The 7,138-nt window shown below is 51.4% G+C and overlaps 1 pseudogene; it reads left to right on the top strand.

Moving 5' to 3' along the window:
- On the top strand, window positions 1-2,234 carry LOC132476248 (NUT family member 2F-like; annotated as a pseudogene).
- The last annotated feature ends 4,904 nt before the right edge of the window (window positions 2,235-7,138 follow it).

Here is a 7,138-nt window from a genome sequence, read left to right as displayed (position 1 = left end):
ATGTCCCCCAACAATGCCCTCACCAGCGTGCGCTCGGTGGTCAGGAGGTGGACCGGGAGCCCCTCACCTTCCTTCCCTTCCTCCTGCTCTGCCTCAGCCTGTGCTCCCAGGATGTCCGGCCCCAGCGCCCAGCCCTCCCACCCGAAGCCACACAGGTCCCAGCGACCCCCGGAGCCCAAGGCACCCGAGGAGATTCCACCTGAGGCTGTGAGGGAGTATATGGACATCATGGAGGCGCTGGTGGGGCCCGTCCACTCAGCCACAGGCGACTCAGATGGAGAAAGGGGAGAGGACGGAAATGAGATGCAGCAGGAAGAGGACGGCACCTACTCGGACCCGGATCTCTTAAGCTACATTGACAAGCTGTGTTCCCAGGAGGACTTTGTCACCAAAGTAGGCTAGGCCTGGAGACTGGGGTCTACAAGATGCCAGGGCATGGAACACTCAGCACCCAAGATCTGGGTTCTGCTCAGGCCGTTGGGACTTAAGCTCAGCTCCTTGTTCCTGAGCCTGGTGTTAGGGGAGGTTTACGCAGATGTTTGTGTGTATATGTTTGTGTCTATCTGTGTGTATGCCTTTGTGTCTGTGTTTGTGCCTCTGTATATGTGCTCTTTTGTGTGTGACTGTGTATGTGCATGTGTGCGTGTGCGTGTGCGTGTGCGTGTGTGTGTGTGTGCTGACCATCCCTGCCTTGTGGAGGAGAGTGGGGTGGGTCTCTGCTTTTCACTTTCCCTCCTGGTCTTCTTGCCTCACAGGCCACTCCTGGCCAAGGATGCTCACAGCCTCTTCTTTCTGTTCTAGGTGGAGGCAGTCATTCACCCTGGATTCCTGGCATATTTGCTTTCCCCAGACCCACAGCTGGATCTCTTGGCCCTGGAGAAGGAGCTGGAGCAGGAGGAAGGGCTCACCCCCGAAGAAGTGAGTCAGGGGAGGGAGAGGGACACTCAGGGAGCCAGGGGACCCCACGGGAGGGGGAACCCAGGTGATCCAGGGAACAGGGGAACCCAGATGACCCAGGGGAGCCAGAGGAGGGAGGGATCCCCGGTAGAACAGGGGACACAAGAGACACCCAGGAAGACCAGGGCACGGAGGGACCCCAGTGAACAGGGGAGAGGTAGGGCCCCAGAACAGGAGGGCCACATAGCACTGTCCATCCCTCCCCTGCCTGGGACGCCTGGCATGGGGAAGGGCCCGTTTTGGGGTGGGTGCAGTGCAGGGTGAAAGGAAGGAGAGGATGGGCATCCGGGAGGGGTGGGAAAGACACAAAGCTGGGAATCAGGTGCAGGAGGATGGCAGGACTGCCACAGTGTCTGTATTTGGATTCGAGTCCTGGGGTCGCCCGTCCCCTCCTCCCCCCCAGGGCCATTGTCCCACTGCCCAGTGCTCCTCCTCTCACACGTGTGTGTGGAGTCGTCACTGTCTTCCTCCCTCCTACCAGCTGGTGCAGAAACGACTCCTGGCCTTGAAAGAGGACGACGGTGTGCGGGCAGCCCCGAGTCAACAGTGCACCCGGAATGCGCTCAGGTCCTTCTGAGTCTGACCCCAGCCAAGGTGCCCACAGGCACGACCAAGACCCCCATCTAGGGGTCAGTGATGAAGCCTGCCCACCAGAGATTGATTCTGAGGCTCTTCATAGGCTCATCCAAACAGACACTGACCTGTGTAGGCCCAAAGTCTTTGTTCCCTGTCGAGGACATCAGGAGGTCTCTCCATTCCGGGCCGGACGGCCCTCCCCTCCCCAGGATCAAAGGCGCACTGGCCCTCTCCTGGGACCCAGGGATGCATCTCTTCTCAGAGAGGCCTCTCCTGTTCGGGAGGCCCGAGGGCCCAGGGACGGGTCCAGTGAGGACGAGGAGGAGCTCTCCAGCCTGGCCTTCCTCTCTGGCTCTCTGCAGAGCCTGCTGCCTTTCTGGCTGTCCCAGAGTCCTGTGCATGCCTCAGGCCTGGCCTCCCCTGGAGGTTGGGGGGCCCAGAGTGCTCCTTAGGCCCCCTCCTCTCAGAGAAGAGGCCTCAGCCCAGCTCCACCAGCCGCTCCCAAGTCGAGGAAGTGGGCTCTGTGTGGACGCCCAGCCGCTGCTGAGAAGCTGCCCATCCCCGGGGCTGGCCTCGGCGTCTCTGGGAGGCCAGCCTTGGCTCTGGGGCTGGCTCACCCCTCACAGACCAGAAAGAGAAAACGTGACCCGTTTGTCACAGAGAAGCGTGGGTGGAGGAAGAAGCAGCACTGCAGCCAGTAGGGAACAGCTGGGCCAGCCCTCCAGGGGAGCCTAGGGCTCCTCCTCCTCCCAGTGCTGATCCTGGATGATGTGGGGGGAAGGGAGGGTGGGCAGGACCACCAGGGTGGGGAGGGGGAGCGGGATTGTGGGGGGTTAGGGAGGTGGGGGAGGTGGGTGTGGCCAGGTGTGGGTGGGAGGAGGACCTTTGGAGTGATGTATGTAAATTGTGAACAAAGATCGTTTTCGTGGGAAATGCTCTCAGGCCACTGTCATCTTGTTGGTGTTGAGCTGCTCCACAGAGAGCGATCCTGAGAGGAAGGAAGGATGAGGGAGGTCACAGGAGCTCTGGATCTACAGGTGGCCACCCCTTTCCTCCACATAGACAAGGACTCCTCAGGCTGCTCCTGGGAACGCACAGCTCTCACTTGCCCCAGGGACCCCCTCATCATGCCCTTCTCTAACGCCTGCTTGGCTAGGGCCCTTCTGGGGCACCTGTACCATCTGCTGCATCCCTGAACCTTCTGGGGAGGCAGAGCTGCTTTTGTGCCTTTCCGCCCTCTGGACACTCACCAGTTTCTAGGATGGAGCCTGGAGACAGCCCTTGTCATTATGGAGCTTCTCTCTGCTTCCCTGAAGTGGCCAGGCGACGGCGCTGGGATGACCCTCCGCTCATCCAGGGTTTCCTGTGTGGGTGGCCTGACCAGAGAGGAAAAATCTTGGCCATGGGGACAGGACTGTCTGCCTCATCGTAGCGGGAGCATCCTCTAGTCCCACTGGGATTATTGCAATGTGGAGAGTGGTGGAGGCCGCTACCTCTTAATCCTAATGAGGGTGCTACAAGGGGAATGGGTGTGGGGAAATTCATGGGGCACCCGTTAAAGGTGTGTATAAGGGAAAGGACAGTTGGGCCCCTTTGTGGAACTTGTGGGATTTCTGTGCAGCAGCATCTCGTTCAACTGAGGGAGGAGGACCCATCTGGCTGTGGCTGTGGGGACTGGCGTTAGGGGCCTACGGGTCTGCAAAGACACCCCAGAACTACTGTCCCTTCCCTTTCCACCCATGGTTGGACATGTGTGTGTATTGGTATCAACACTGGTTTGTATCCCCATAGAAAACAGATCCTCCTAACAAACTATGACCACGTTTTACAAGAACAGCTTGCTCACAGGGGCAGCAGGGGGTGGGAGAGGTGTCTGTGGCCCCAGATCTGAGTGGGAGCTGGGATCCATGCTGAGGAGTGTGGAGGCCTCAGTCACCGTCCTGTGGGTGCCGGCAGAGACTTCGAATCATCAGAGCAGGGGAAATGACCCGCTCATTAGAGTGAGAGGAGCAAACAACGAGGGGCAGGGAGTAGACCCCTGCTGTCTCCCAGAAGTGCCTCCCCTCCCAGTCTGCTTAGCCTCTGTCACAGCCTGTGCTGGCCCACCTCTGAAGCCCCTTCCTCCTAAAGCACTGAGATGCTCTGATCTTTTATGGACCTGCCCTGGGCCTCACCCCCCTTCCCTGCTGGCCAAAGGCTCTTCTCCTGCTTCTGAATTCTGATTCCTTCCCCAGGACCCAGGCAGGTGTTAGGACAACAGAGACTCCCTGAACATGACCCCTACACCACCAGCATGCAATACTGGGGCCGCAGGCTTTCACAGGTGGCCTGACTCTCTGCTGGACCCTGCAAAGAGCCTGGAGAAGAAAGGGGCTCATGTCTCTCCACCTCCACAGAATCTGTAGGTCAGCCTCACAGGTCCTTCTCTGTCCAGGTGGGCAGCACATATGTGCTCCCAGCCCTCCCTGACCCTTTGTGAAAGAAAGTTTTTGCAGCTTAGTAGTCTGATAGTAGTCAAGGTGTCTCAGGGCTTGTTCCTTTTGAAGCCCTACAGGAGAATCTGTTTCCTTTCCCTTTCTGTCTTCTAGAAGCTGCCTGCATTCCTTGGAATTAGTCCCTTCTTCCATCTTCAAAGTGCATCACTTTAATCTCTGCTTCCCTCATCACATGGTCTCTCCAACTCTGACTCTTCCTGTGGCCCTCCTATACAGCTCTTTGTGTTTATATATAGCCCACCCCAAAAATTTATGATCATCTCTTCATCTCAAGATTTTTTACTTAGTCACAGCTGCAAAGTCCATTTTTCCATACAAGGTAACATTCACATATTGTTATAGGAGGGGTTAAACACGGACGTTTTTGAGGAACCATAATTTACCCTACTAGAAGAAATCCACAAGAATACCTACCATCAGAATCCACATGAATAATAGACTATGACCAAGTGGAATTTATTCCAGGGATGCAAGCCTTGTTCAATGGTAAAAAATCATCAATGTAATCTACCATATTGAGTCTAAAGAAGAAACACATACTGTCACACCAATTAATACAGAACAGGCATTTAACGAGATTCAACACCCCTTCACATTAAAAATGCTCAGAAAACTAGGAATAGAAGGTCACTACCTCAACCTAATAAAGAACATCTACAAAAAACCTACTTCTAACATCACATGAAATGGTGAAAGAATGAATGCTTTTCCCTGAGTTCAAAAACAAGGTTAGAATGTCCACTCTTATCTTAGTTTTCAACTTAGCACTTTAGATTCTAGTTAGTGTAGTACAGCAAGAAAAGGAAAAAAAGAGGCATACATATTAGAAAAGAAGAAATATAACTGTCATTATTTACAGATGACATAATTGTCTACATAGAAAATTCCAAGGAATGTATAAGTAGACTCATAATAAATTATAATAACTTGCTTTAGCAGGATCTCAGAATATAAAATCAATACATAAACATTAATACACAACATTGATCATATTTCCATATACTAGTAACAAACTGAACGATTGAAAACCAAAATTTAAAACATATTAAATAGGTTCCAGTTCAAGATGGCAACAGACGAAGATCCTGAACCCACCTCCTCCCACAAACACACCAAATCTACAGCTACATATGGAAAAATTTCCTCTGAAGAAAACTAAAAGATGGTGGAGCAACCCCTTCACAGCAGGAAAACCAGAGGGAAACCACATCAGAACAGGTAGGAAAGGCTGAGACACAATTTTGCCATAAACCCCATCCTTGGTGTGGAGACACACAATTAGGAAGGAACTCAAAACCTGGAGCTTCTTCCTGAGAGGTGAAGGGTTTGGACCCCACATTGGGCACTCCAAATTTTAAGGCTGGCACCTGAGAGATAGACCGCCAAAACATGTGACTTTGAAGACCAACAAGGCACATCCCATGAGACCCACAGGACTGTGGTGAACTGAGGAACAGCTCTTAAAGGGCCTGTGCACAGACTCACCTGCCCGAGGGCCAAGTGCAGAAGCAGCCCTTTGAAAAGCACTCTGACTTTTTGTGAAAGAGATTCACTTCCCAATTTTAAAGCATTAATCTGAGAAACAGGGGCCTGCTGGAATACTCCCCAGGGACAGAGGCTGGCGGGTGCCATCTTCCTGCGCTCTCTCTGCCTTGATAAAACTGAAAGGTGCCATCTTTTTTCCCCTTTTTCCTTTCCTGCAGGTGACAACTTTGTGCTCCAGCCATCTGGCTCCTTCTTCCCTGCTCTTCCTCTGTCTTGCTATGTATATATTTTTTCCTTCTTCTTTTTCTTTTTTTCTTTTCCCTCTTTCCCTTTATTCAAATGGTGTCATCTTTGCACTCTTCCCACCGCCTCACTCCAGCCAGTAAGCATCATCTTCACACTTTCCTTCTGATGTGCTCCAGAGAGCCAGAATCTCCAAGACGGGAGATCCCGTTTTTGTGGCCTCCACTCAGGGGATGCTCCTTGATCACCTGGCTCTGGAGGCCAGCAGGGATTTCTTTTCTGGGTCCCATGGGACTGTAACAATTGGAGAGACAGTTCTTTGCAGGATACCACCCCAGGATGTACCATTACAAATTAGACTGAGACACAGCCCCAGCCTTTACATGAAAAAGGCCTATTTGCTAGTAGGGACAAGACTTAAGAGCAGGCTTCAGGTTCAGCACACGTCTAGAGGCTACGGATGTGCTCTCAGGGAAGGTAGCCTGGGGGTACCATCTTTCCACCCTCACTGTGCCTTACTACAGTTCACTGGTATCTCCCAGAATGGAGCTTGTACACTTATCTGAAGCACTGTTTTCTTGTGACTGCTCCCCAGGGAACACCTTCAGGTTGCTTGCTTCTGGGGCCCAGCAGGGCTTACACTTGCAATCTCACAAGACTGAATATGTTTGCATTCTTTAAAAGCTGTTACCAAATTTTCTGGCTTCCTATCAACCTGAATCTAGGTGCTGCCTGAGATCCTCCCCTTTGGGATGCTTATTTGTCTTGGCACACCCTCAACTGCTGGGATGGTGTGCCATGTCTATTAAAAATAAACTGCTTAGACAATCACAAAGGTTTGAAAGGCAACCAAGAGTAGACAGGGTTAAATGACAAGGTTCATCTGTCACACAGCTCTTCAAGACTGGGAGATGTGGCTATTTCACTTAATGCATAGAAACCAACACAGAGAGTCAAGCAAAATGAAGAAAGAGAGGACTATACTCCAAAAAAAGAACAAAATAAAACCTCAGGAAAAAATCTTAATGAAATGAACATAAGTAATTTACTTGATAAAGAGTTCAAAGTTATGGTCATAAAAATGCTCACTGAACTCAGAAGAAAATGGATGAAAACAGTGAGAACTTCAACGAAGAAACAGAAGATATAAGAAAGGTCCAAATAGAAGTCACAGAGCTGGAGAATGCAATAACTCAACTTAGAAATATAGTAGATGAAGCACAAGAAAGAATAGGTGAACTCAAAGACAGGTCAGAGGAACTCATCCAATCAGAGAATAAGGAAGAAAAAAGAATGAAAATAATGAATATAGCTTAAGGGATTTATGGCACATCAAATGGAATAACATTCACCTTATAGGGACTCCAGAAGGAGAAGAGAAA

This window comes from Mesoplodon densirostris, chromosome 2 (assembly GCF_025265405.1).
Source record: "Mesoplodon densirostris isolate mMesDen1 chromosome 2, mMesDen1 primary haplotype, whole genome shotgun sequence".
In the NCBI taxonomy this organism is placed as follows: Eukaryota; Metazoa; Chordata; class Mammalia; order Artiodactyla; family Ziphiidae; genus Mesoplodon; species Mesoplodon densirostris.
Note: the sequence above shows the minus strand (reverse complement) of the source record. Positions and strands in the feature narration are given on the sequence as shown.